At 39.9% G+C, this 13,305-nt stretch overlaps 1 long non-coding RNA gene across 1 annotated transcript; it reads left to right on the top strand.

The window, feature by feature from the left end:
- The first annotated feature begins 655 nt into the window (after window positions 1-655).
- LOC135427450 (uncharacterized) lies at window positions 656-13,017 on the top strand. The gene is made up of 3 exons (XR_010436050.1): window positions 656-723; window positions 2,232-2,421; window positions 12,583-13,017. It is a non-coding gene; the product is annotated as an uncharacterized LOC135427450 (long non-coding RNA).
- The last annotated feature ends 288 nt before the right edge of the window (window positions 13,018-13,305 follow it).

Genomic DNA, 13,305 nt, shown 5'->3' with positions numbered 1-13,305 from the left:
TTGCATAGTCTTCTTTTATTTCATGTTGTTTATTTTCTTTATGCTGTGATAAATACTTAATCATCATAATATCCAGTTATGTCGAAAGATTACATTACACAGTCCATATTACAATAATCTAGAGTATCTATATAAGTTCGGGTTAGCTTATATATTTATAAGTTCAGTTCCGAGTGGCCCCATAAAAATACCACCTCAAGTAATTGGCTTATAAATTTGGGTTGTTCAAAATCGTAAATTCCACCCCCCGTTCCCGGGCCATTAAGTTTATTTGCATAAAGTTTTGGCTATCGCACAGGATGTTGATAATACGCGCCACTCAGTACCAAAGATCTAGATTAGACGTAATAGCTGCTCAAGACTGATATTGCCCGGGCAGCGGCTGTTGAAGTTAACACAATAATAAACTTTTTGTTATTATTAATAATATTATTTTTTATTGTTGTTGTTGCCCGCTTTACTTTCAGATAAGCCGTGTTCGAAGAGCTCCCGCAAGGTGCAAACTGGTCGCCAATCGGCGTCAACCTGATTGCCACTATTTCTGTATGTGTGCGTGCGTGTGTGTGTGTGTGTGTGTGTGTGTGTCCGGCCGTATCAGCGACATGTCTTGCACGACCGGACAACTTGGCCAGCGATCGCGTCACACACATCGATACATGCGTGGACGTCATGTCGAGTACAAACGTGCGAGCTTATCAATTCGAGAACGCCAGCAGCGATGGGGTAAGCGCTTGATGGATGCGGTGCCAGGCTGTAGATAGAGCTGACCCACAATCTGTATTTAAATTGTGTACACAGCCAAGATATTGCGTGCACTAAATAGTTATAAATTTAATAATCTTTCTGAATGTACCTGAAAGTCATTGTTTACTTCGACAATCACTTCACTAGACTCATTCATCTATCTAAATATACTTTAATTTAAATTGTTTTATATCGAAGAATTAAAAAAAAAAATCACAGTTGGGCCGGCAAACGACTCTCATATTTAAATGCCATTTATAAATATTGGAATAATAATTATCAATATTTGTTTAGATCCAGAGAAACTTATGATCTTTAGATATATAAATCATTAGCTGAGGCATATAAAGAAATATAAAAATCTAGCAATATTATCCTTTTTTTCGATTTGCCCCCATATAAATATATACCTAGCAGAATTCTGGTTTTGTCTGAATGCACATGCACGGCAGACTTGAAAATTAAAAAATATATTCCCGCATATGTTTTGCACAATCTTTAAGAGGAAATGCGAATGCCTGATACGATTCGGAGACTCTCAACTAGAGCACAATTACGTGCTTCATTTGTATACCCTGAACCCATTAAAAATGGCTGAAAAGGGTATTATGTATTTGTGCAAATGTATGTAACAGGCAGAAGGAAGCATCTCCGACCCCATAAAGTATATATATTCTTGATCAGCATCAACAGCCAAGTCGATCTAGCCATGTCCGTCTGTCTGTCCGTCTATCCGTCCGTCCGTCTGTCTGTCCGTCCGTCTGTCCATATATATGAACGCAAGGATCTTAAAAGCAAGAGCTAGAGACTTGACTTTAGCTGTAGGTCCTCCTAGTACCCGCGCTGATCGAGTTTGTTTCCGATATTCGTGACTTGCCCCGTTTCCAAGTAATCGATAAGAATCGATATCGAAATCCTGTTTATTGAGCAATTTTGGCCAAACTTGACATGTAGCTTCTAGAATAGTATATACATATATATATCAAGTATCTTTCATTTTATACCTATCGCCTGTTGGAAGAAGAGAGTTCAGGGTATCCCCTAGTCGGCAGCTCCCGACTAGAACCTCTTGTTTATATTATACAATTTATCTCTATTCGGTTTTAATTTATTTTCACCTGTCTGTCAATGCCCATTGTGGGTTCATTGTCACTTAAATCTTGAGAATTCAATGATATTGTTATTCTTCTCTTTGTACTCATTTGTTATTGATATTCAACTTGATCCATGCGGCACTCTTGCCATTGTTCCATATCGCTTGCCACGTATTTACAATTTTATTCAGAAGTTACATTTTCTGCATTATACCAAGTCTCTTTAATGCAATGAAAACTCTCTTGAAAGGACAGCGAAGGGTGTCCGCCTAATAGGAGCGTCCATTGTCGAGAGTTTTCACGTTAGTTATAATTAAATTAGTATGCATATATTTCGCTCAATTCTATTTATTTTGTTGTATCCTGAAATGTGTTTTCTTTTTCATATTTTAGCACACACGGCAGCATGGCCTGGCCTCATCTCAAGTTGGCAAATACTTGGCAGATACTTCTAATTGGGTAATGAGAACAAGGTAAGGTTAGCGAATGGACAACAACAACAAGAGCAGCACTTCAAGCCACGCTGAGCAGCCCGAAGCACTTGCCAACAAGTCCCAAGAACAAGGAGTACGTAGAATGCCATGTGAGTCGAACGCCACTTACAACGCTTAATCAGCTCCGATTTCTGTCGATATAATGAATGTTGTTGTTCTTTATTTTTATTTTTATTTGATTTTATTTTTTGTTTTTTTTTTTGTATTTGTTGCTGTTGTTGTTCAAATTTGGCATTGATAAGGCTGGCAGACAGTGCCAGACAACGACAACGACAACGACATTGATTCGAATGTGGGCAGTTTGTAATGAAAAATTGATTAACGCAAAATAATATATATATGTATGTATATATACATATACATATATATATATGTATGTATGCATACATGGCGAGCTGATCGAATAAATAAATTTATCACAAAATAAACGTAAATCAATGAACAGAAATGTAGAAATTAAACAGGCCAAGTAAAGACCGTTAAGCAAATAAATGAGATTACAATTAATATAAAATAATCGATAAGTGCACGAGCTCTGCCCAGTTGCTGGCTATACTCTATACCCTTTATTTTGATTGTAGGCCAAAGTTAATTGCGTTTTTGATTTAACAACGTACAGCGCGAATCAGCCGGCACTTGAGCTGGCGCTCCCCGGGTGCTCCAAGTCCATGTCCAATATACCTCGTATGGCCCGTATAGCCCCCATATCTGGCATGGCCGTTGCGTGTGAAACTGAAATGACATTTAATTGGCGTACGCAGTGAGCTGGCACTTGTTCCAAGTGGGCGTCAACAAATTCGTTGTGTGATTTTTCAATTGAACATTTTCGCTGATTTCGCTTCCATTAGGGGGCTGGCCGTTAGATAAGCCCCGAGGCAGTCGCCTTCCATTGGTCTAAGCTTTTCGGACTGCTCAATTCAATGAGAATATATATAACACAATAATCGAACAGCAATTCCCGCATCCTTCTGTTTGATTGATAGAAACTATCGGATTATGCTAATACTTCTCAGCGAATACTAAGGCAACTCGAACGAATTAGATCTATTAAATCTAAAATCAATATTGATCTTAATGAGAAAACATCATAGCTAGAGCTAAAGAGTCCATTATTTTACCATTTGTGATATATATGGTATTTATGGTATTTGTTCAAGCACATTTTTCCTAATTTTTCTAAATATCTTAACAATTTATAGATATTTTGTGTTGAAACAATACAAATAAAATATCTAAACAATTTATAAATATGTATTTTTTGTTGATATAATACAATTTTTAATAGTGAGCGAGTATAAAAGTTTTCTTTAAATGAGGCAAATTTAATTTTGCAGTTTTTTTATTAAACACTTACTTTTTTAACATTTCTTTAAGCCCAATTGAAATTACATTAATGACCAGTTCAAAAAACTGATCAATGACTGTCTGATATCCACCCAAATCCGCATCTTGTAGCAAATTACCAAACTTGATATCCACCTGAACCTTTAATTTGTCTAAAATATCTATTGAGGGTGTTCTGAAATTGTTGTTTCGGAACGACCTTAAAAAGTATTTTACAAATCAGATAAAATACATTTTCCAGCATGCTTCTTGGGTTAGCTATTCCGACAGACCCATAGAACAAATTTGCTAGGGAAGCTTATGCAGCGTTTTTTTATTCCATATCTACAGATGGCTTACTTTATCTCTTAACGTAGCTCAAAAACGATTGTTTCAAAGCGCCCTTAAAAAGTATTTAACAAATCTGATAAATTTTGTGATTGGGATATATACGCCAATAAATTTACAAATATACCTAAACGTGGGCGCAAATCTCTTACAAAATGATTGCTTGGGCTAGTTCTTCTAGCAGGGTCATATGACATATTAGCCTGGGGAGCCTATGCAGGGTTTTTTCAATTAGTTGGGCATGGTTCGGTCTCGGCTTGACCGTTGTCCGCAAATAAAATGCAATTTTAATGACAAAACTCTCACACATTGTGGCATGCGGCATGTGGCATGGCTACAAAGTCGCAAAGTCGCAATTCTAATTAGCCAATGTGCTGCAATAAAGCGCCGGAAAACATCGCCCTGGGGCGTCGAGGTGTGCTGGGAAACTGCGAAATGGCCGCGGCGTGGGTTCGGATCGGATCGGCTCGGCTGGGCCTTACTATGGGCTCAGTTGGGCGTGGGTGTTTTGGGGGTTGGGTGCTAGCAAATCAAATCAAATTAAATCAAAGTTGATGGCGCATTTTACAGTTGTTAGTGGTTGGGGATTAGCGAAAGGGGCTGGCGATTGGAAAATTTAATAACGCCTTGCGAGGTTGTTGTCCTTGTTGTTGTTGTTGTTGTTGTTGATGTTGTTGCCAGCGGTTGTTTGTTGTTCATTTCGCGGCCATCGTCATTATCTGCATGTAATTTCTCATTTTCATAGTCAATTAAGTCAATCACACGCCCTTTTAGCCACCGCAGCGTCGTCGTCGCCTCCGTCGCCGCCGTCGCCGCCGTCGCTGTCGCCGTTGCCTTTCCCGGCGGCTAGAAAGCCACCCTGCAAATTAACACGTCGTCGCCGCCGTCGTGGGTTGTTGGTTTGTTGGATTGGTGGGTTGATGATAGGCTGCGTTGGTGGGTTGACGGGCTGGCGGACGGTCTGGTGGGCTGGTGGTGTGTGTGTTCCGTTTCCGTTGCCACTGCCAGCGGCCTTTTGTTTATTTGTAACGCAATGCAGCGCGGCGCAGCGCGTTTATTGCTCAATTTTCATCGATGTTGCCAAAATTACATATTCATAGCTTGCCCGCTTGGCCGCTTGCTGGCTCAGGAAATCCACCACCACGGCCACCACCAGCATTACGATTACCATTACCACAACAGCCCACACGTCGCATCAGGCCGTTGGCCAGGACCAGCTCAATAACTGTAACAATTTCAAGCACTAAAAGGACACGTGGCAGCTGCTTTTAAAATTGAATTTCCTGCATGTAATCTTGTCGAGTCAATTGTTTCTGCGTGGGCAAAGTGCTGGCTGGGGGCGAGCCACCCACCCTCTGTGCATGTTGTTCGCGCTGTTGTTTTTCGGGTGAGCCGTACACGTGCAACTTCTGGGTGTGCAGGCGCGTGCGCTTGGCCCACCCATCCCCCCGACCACTGGCCACGCCACAAGCCAGTCACACTTCTTTATTTATGAAGATGCGACCAATATGTTGACTATTTGTGAACACCTCCCCAGCCGCAAGGAGTGGGCTCTACGACATAAACGGGTGCGCGGACTTATGTGCTTAGCCATTGACATTGCGGACAGGATTAGCTTTTGCCTTTTGACACCGAGCACAGCAAGTGCAAATTGTTCGAATATGATTTATAGGGCGCATTAAACAAGTAAATCAAATTGAAGAACAACTTTTGGCGAATACTAAGATTCCAATAAATCATTGAATATTCTTATAGAGATTGATGTGCTCAGGTGAAATAGGACAGAAGTTTCTTATATGTTGAAAGTATTAGTCAAATATTAATAAAAATATTTAAGCAATTCATATATTTCAGTCCATGTGAATTGCAATTTGAATGAACTCATTAATGAATCCATTTACCACTCGCACAGCTCGAGAGTTCACACGAACCGATGCTTCGCAGTTCGTTTGTGCCATAATTAACATGTAAAAGCAAAAGGAAAGGAACGAAAGGAAAACCTTTCGGTCCTCTGCTCACTTACCCCCGAAAACGGAGCACTTTATGGCCCAAGTTGCGTGTCTGGCAATGTTTGCCATTAAAAAGCCACCGAACATCAATTTAAATATTGCATTACAATGATTTGCATAAAAGGCAACACGCAGCAGCAGCAACAACAACAACAATCGAATGAGTGTGTGAATGGGTGAGCGAGACCAGGTCGCTGTCTCTCAAAAATCAAACCTAACAAGAAAGATTCGTGTAGTTGAGAATGATGTAGTCTAAGATACCCTGTTTACGAGCCCGAATTACGCCAAATATATAGTCGTGCTCACACACAAATACCCTGAAAACCATTCTATTGATTCTTGTAAGACTTTCTCAATCACAATTTGATTGTTAAGTTATTTTAAATATATGCTGATGACATGGAAAAGTATATACATATGTAATTGAAAAAACTATCTTGATTTTGTCTAAAATGCAATTCAATGCAATTTCCCAGTTTAAGATCAACAAGACATTTAAGCTTTTTATGATATTCTGTTTATAATAGTCCAATTTTGTTGTCTTTAGATTTTCTCTTTTTCTCTTAAGCCATTTTGAATCTGACCGTACCTATTCCTTTCCCATTAGACGAACACTCCTCTTGAGAGTTTTGTTTGTTATATAAAGCTGATATAGCCAATGCCTCCCCTCTGCGCCGTATAGGGTATAACAACCATTAAACCAATATAAATTTGCACTTTCACATGACCTCGCGTCGGCGGTTGATATTCCTCCTCAATTTGGGAGCTCAGTCTGTCAATGAGTGTGTGTGTGTGTGTGTGTGTGGGTATTGTGCTCTTTGGCTAATTTGAATATGCCGAGCTGTGAACGTATGTGTGTTTAGTGCTTCCCACGATATTGATATGACTTTGTCGTGTCGCTAGGGGTCGCGGCAAATCAAAATTCAAATCAACAAACAATAAAGTGGCAGCAGCCATTAGCGTGGCAGCAGCGCACGTCAATTTTGTCTTTATCTAGGGGTAAGTTACACGTGCAACACCTGAGCAGTGCCCAGGATCAGATACCCCTTTTCTATTCCGCTTCCTTTTGCAACTGCAACTCAGATCTGGGCTTAGATCAATAGAGTTGCTAACAAAAGTTGGTCGATTATTTAACCTTTGATTTTTATTGCATTATTATTTGTAAATAAATAAAATCAACAATAACAACAACAATAACGAAAACAAACAGCGATTTGTATGCAAACACTGGTAAAGTCACAAGAACGCGGTCAGCTCGAATTCGAGGGTGCAGACAATAGAGAAATCAATCAATAGAAATCCTCCAACTCGAACTCGTCCTCGCTCTGGTCGTCCGCATCACAGCATTTGGGCGCCGTCGCTGAGAAGCATTCGGCAATTAACTGGCCGCGCTTCGATCCCGAACCACACACCAAACGGAAGTCATTAAGTTGGCCATTCAAAAGGGTTGAGGTTCACGGTGCGCGGTTCACGACGTGTGCTGCCTAATTGCGCGGGGGGAGTGGGTGCCGCGCGTCCAGGCTGAAAGGGGTGCCCGGGCTGAGCAATGAAATTCGAGTAGACATTTACCGCCTGGATGACTCGTCACACAACAACTACACACACGCACACGCACACACACACACTCGATAGGCAGATGCGCTAATTTGCTGCAAATTGAAGTGACCCCATAAAATGTCCCTTTCTACTTTGCTTAGAGATGCTGAGAAAATTATTCATAAGAAAGGAAAAGACTCGAGGGACTCCCTGGTAATCATATATACAAAAGAACACAAGCCGAACAAGACTTGTCAATGCACCAGCAAAAATTGGTTTCAAGCGGTTTCTGACCTAAATAGGTTCGGAAAATAATTTTTTTTTTTTAAATATACCAATTTTGGAATCGCACGAGTTACAATAATTGATTGGCATTAAAAAAATCAAATTCTAAGATTTTAAATCGATCCTGAAATCGAAATTTTTGATTTTTAAATTAGAATATCTCGGGAATGAATGGTTAGATTTTCTAGTAGTTTAGCTTTTCGGACTTGTGGGGATCTCGGCTGTCCATGGGCATTTCAAAATTTATTTCTAAATTCTGATCAGATTTGACAAAAATGAGATCAAAATTTGTTGATCATTTTGTTTTAATACCTCGAGTTAAAAGGTAAACAGGATGTGAAATAAACCTGCTTGTACGGATCATGACTATCGATTGACATTTGAAAAATCGAGGGGCAACCCCTCACAATTTTTGTAAAAAAATCGATTCGATTTTGAAATCAAAAATAATTGATTATATTTTGGAATATCCCGGCTAAATAAAGCCCGAGCTTGGAATAGTAGATAACAAATCAAAAACTAAAGTCAAAAGTAGATCGAAGTTGACATAAAATATTGGCAATGGAAAGGGATTTGATCACAACCTTGGCGTAAATTGGCTCGGATCACTGGAATACACTGTTGGCATGGAAGATTTAAGTGACAGAGGCAATTGAGATCCTATGTCAACTTACATTTTCTTTTAGTACCCTTTCTTAATTTGTAGTTCAGTTTTTTATAGGAGCTTTCGAATAGCGTTCGACACTATGCCAGACTGGACAGTCTGGACCATTCCGCACTGAATCTGCTGCACACCCGCTGACCCAAGCGGAGACAACTTTAATATATAAAAATATAAAAAAATAGTATTTGCTGCTATGTTTGCGTATATTCGACTTGTTTTTATGGCCTGAAATACGTTCATGTATTCCAATGAAGGTTTCTTATTAACAGTCAAAAGATTTTATTTGTACAATTTTATATAAACTTGGACTTCTTAGTTTAAAGATTAGCGAAGTTGCAGTAAGAAATCAGCTAATATATTTGAGCTTCGAAGCAAAGTCTTGTTTTATCCCCCATATATATATGTATTATTCAGCAGTATGTGCACATATTTTCGCCTTACGAGTAAAACATAACTTGGCCGCTTTGGCTTGGCCCAAACATAAGCTCTACAGCACAAAAGCTCGAGCAAACAATAAGAATGTCTGAATATGGGGCATTGGGCAGTAGACGCAGGACATGAGACACTACACATTGGACATTGGACACTGAAAAAGTAACGAGGCACCAAGTGCCACATAAATCACTGGTGCGAGTCCGAGTTGGAGTCGGAGTGAGTGCAAGACGGGGGCGGGGGCGTCAGAACAATTGACGTCAACAATAACTAACAATGATGTCAACTTGTAATTGAATTGATTGACAATATTTTATATGGAAGTAGAATGGACCAAGTGTATAGCGTGGCTTTTGCGAGCCAGTTGGCCCCTTCGGCCTTTAATGACAAAATTTGTTTAGATTAGCATTAATGGACAACGTACGAAACACAATGTTGATGGCCAACAACATGATGATGAGGGGCTGTGACCCTGACTCCATCTCTCACTCTCACTCTCACTCTGATTCTGACTCTGACGCACAGGACACGAGCGAGTGGTTGGTTGGTCATAAAAAACGATAAGACGACTATTCAATAAAAATACTTTAAGCGGAAAAACAAACTTGAATGGCGATAAAAAACGCACGACATACGCAAGCATCGAGGAGGGTCACAAAATCGACACACAACTCAAGTCCAGGGACACACAAACACACGCACACACACAGTGCCCCACTCCGCCCACTCGTTTTGGACAAGGACAAGGACGAAGACAGGCACAATATGTGCCTGGCAGGGGCACCCCTCAGTTGTGCTGCGCTTTTTAGTTAATGAAATCGTTTGCTAAATGAAACGTAAAGCCAAAGGGCAACAACATCAGCCAAATGGCCAAATGGCCACCCCAATAGTCAATCCTTTCTCGGCCAAGCAACAGCAACAGAAACAGCGACAGCCAAGCGGAAGCGGAAATGTGTCGCCGTTCAATGGTAGCGTCAAGATTTTAAAATCAAATTTGAAGTTTTTCTGTGTGATTTTGAAAAATCAGCCGCAAAATCATTTTAAAACCACTTCAAAATGACATTTGGAACTCGGCCCAGCCACATTCGAGATTTGATGTGGCTAACTGTGTGTGCGTTTCCGGTTTCCGGTTTCAGTTGCGCTCTCGCTGTCGTTGTCACTGACGCTTTGCCATTTTCATTGCCAGTTTTTATGCTGTGGTCTGCACTTGGCTTTTGCGATTAATTTGATGATTTATTTAATGCGGAAGGGTTGCTTCATTTTTATTTATTTCTAGGCGAGAGCCATTGAAACAACAAATTGTCTCGCCAGAGCTAGGCTGTGCTGAGTTATTGTGTGAGAGATCAAAATAAAATAAAAGGCAAATAAGAAAGGTTTTGCTGTATTATTTGCAATAAATATTCTTAGATAAGTTTAATTAGGTTAATTTAATTCAAACATCATACGAGAACAATCCAAGAATGAGCATGCGCTTAGAAATGTTTGTATATCAAATGCATTCCAATTGTTGTAGGGCATTTCTTGTGTCTGCCTGAGCCAGCCAAAATAGCAAGCATAAAATCCTTTCAACGAGCCAAAAGTTTACCGTGAAATCTTTCATTTCTGTTTTTTTTTTTTTGCATATATGCCCTGCTTGCCGACAGCAGCAAATTACTGCAATGTATTCCCAGTCAGGACAGTGGCGTTATCCCTGCTCTAGTCCCAGTCCCAGTCCTGGCCAATGTCCTGGCCGCAGTCGTATCTTTTGCATCTGCAATTGTATTTGTACTTGTTGTCTGGTTATCAACACACACTTCCGGAACTTAATGGCCTGAATCCTTTTGCTGCTGCTGCTGGCTTGATTTGCCTTTTTGAGTTTCTGTGTTATTGCTGCCTTGTTTGCCCAGGACACTTGTTAAGTGCATTGGCCTGTAATAATTCCATGCCCAGTTCAGCAAGTTTTTCGTGCTTCGTATCTATACCCTCGAACCATTTACTATGCACAAACAGGGCTTATTAGTCAGCTTCAAATGTGTCTAACGGGCAGAATAACTGTTTCTTCTGGCAAATCCTTAGCTTTAAATGGAGGGTATATTCAAGTCGATCACTCTTGTCTTATTTTTTTGCAATATTTGTCTTCTGGTTGTCTGGTCTCGTAATTATTTTGGATCGCAGTCGTGCTCGTTTATCTTACAGTTTGTGTAAATCATTTGCAACGCTGACTTTGAATTATGGAAAACTGGCAAATTTACGAGCAGCTTTGGAATAGGAATTGAAATTGAAATTGGAGTTGGTTTCTGATTCGGATGCGGATTCGGCATTTGCCTTTATGGCAAACAAATTGCTTGCCCCGTTTGGCAATGTTGTTTCTGCGTGTGAGCTGCTTCCATTGTTTGCATTTGTTGCCGTCTTTACTTAACGCAATTTATACGCTTTGTTTTTAATGCGCTTTTGATGAAGCCATCATGTCACATTACATCAAAAACTAGCACCAGGCAGCCCATCAAGTTGCCCGTGCAGTTTGCGAGGGTGTTGACACACGCACACACACGCTCGCACACACACAGCCAACAGACCAAAATACAATAACAACACAATAAAAGGCGAGCAAATCTCCAGGCAGTCATCCCGTTTCTCGCCCTCGTTGCCGTGCCCGCCACCGACTCCAGACCCGGCCATTTAGCAGCATGTCTCGCTACAGAAATCTCATAAACACTTTCCTCCGGCTTTGGCCGGGCGCACAAATTGAAATCTGGTTAGACACAAGGGTGTTCCTCGAGGGTGCACGAACACAAGCTATGGGCCAAATAGACTTAACTGGCCAAACAAACATTGGGCAAACGAAAAGCGTTTTGGGCATTCATGAGCAGCTCATGCGTGCAAATCAAAGCGAGCAACTGGAAAACGGACAAAAGGGCACGGCAGAGTTGGGCGGGGCGGGCTGTTACGACAACCTAGTCGAACAGATCAAATGCCAGCCCAAAATGATTAGAGTGGGTTTGTACACGCACACACATATGCACATACATGTTTAGTATATCTATTACAATGGTGCGTTTAGCCGTGTGCTAATGTTTAGCTGGACACAAATTGTTGGTCATCTATAAATTCATGATTCTGTTATTCCCTAAGCACATTGCACAGTCCATTAGAGGGAAGCAGTATCTACATATACTTTCATGTGTAGCTGGTCAAATTATCAAGATAGCGTTAATAATGTTAATAAAAATATTCCATTTAAAATAATTACGTTTAAATTTCGACTTAAAATTACAGTCAATATCCAGTCCTGCAACTCTTTATATGTATAACAAATCTTAAAACAAATTCTGGTATCTAAACTCTTGTTTATGTTTAACTTGCACTTTCTCAGTTCATTTTATTGGTTATCACTAAAATATTCAAAATAAGCTTAACTCTATATTAATACAAATGCAAACTTGGCCAATAGGAACATTCAATATAAGAAAAATTCTTTTTCGATAGATAGTATGTCCGATAGCTTAGCTCGATAGTTTTATAAACTTGCAGCAGCTGGGCAATCTGTTAGCCTCTCGTATCTCTAGGTTTTAATTTTAATCTGTGAAGGTTCAAACAACTCTGTGACTTTCCAATCAAGATCTTAACGTTGTCTAGATATGCTTAATTAAATAATAACTTTTTCTTATTTATAGAGATAGCTCAGTATTTGAGGATCCTTTAACAATGCTTTGGAGAGCGGCGCTGAGGGAATTTGATGGCGACTGATAAAATAGATATGTATCTACGGACAAGTTGCTCGCTTGTGCTGAGAAATCAGGTGAGTGCCGGGCTGCAAATTATAGCCTTGATCGAACTATTGTTAGAAATTTGCGCCAGCCAGCAAGCCATATTCCATGATTGGAAACAAACAACAGCAGTTGAAAAAGCGCATGAATGGGGAATTCTTAGCTTAAGACAGTCTAGCGATTGTCGGATTTAATCACATAAGAACATTTGAAATACAACTTTCAAAAAGTGTTGTAAAATACGAAATCTTAAAAGAAACCAGCTGCACGAACTCCATAATTCATGGGTAAGTATCGCACATCTCCAAGCTTGGGCTACCAATAAGATAAACAAATTTCTGTTTTTTTCGAGACAAATATAAACTTATAGTATAATAATATTATTACAATTTTTTCAGCGAAAAGTTTAGTGAACTAATTATTATTGTGGATGTAAGCAATGTGTTGGAAAACATACCACAAATATACATGAGCCAAAAAGTGGCAACAAATATATGGAAGGAGCTGATATCTTGCGTTGTTGGAGCAGGTGAGTTCCAAGCGCTGACTTTTGCCTTTGACCAAGTGTACCGAAAGATACCTAAACAATTAAATAGAAATTATTTCATTTAATCAATATTATAATAACAG

The sequence above is a fragment of the Drosophila montana genome, unplaced genomic scaffold, assembly GCF_035044405.1.
Source record: "Drosophila montana isolate Dmon_TW-CO22-7 unplaced genomic scaffold, ASM3504440v1 contig_2178_1, whole genome shotgun sequence".
Lineage (NCBI taxonomy): Eukaryota > Metazoa > Arthropoda > Insecta > Diptera > Drosophilidae > Drosophila > Drosophila montana.
This window is presented reverse-complemented; position numbering and strand designations above follow the sequence as displayed.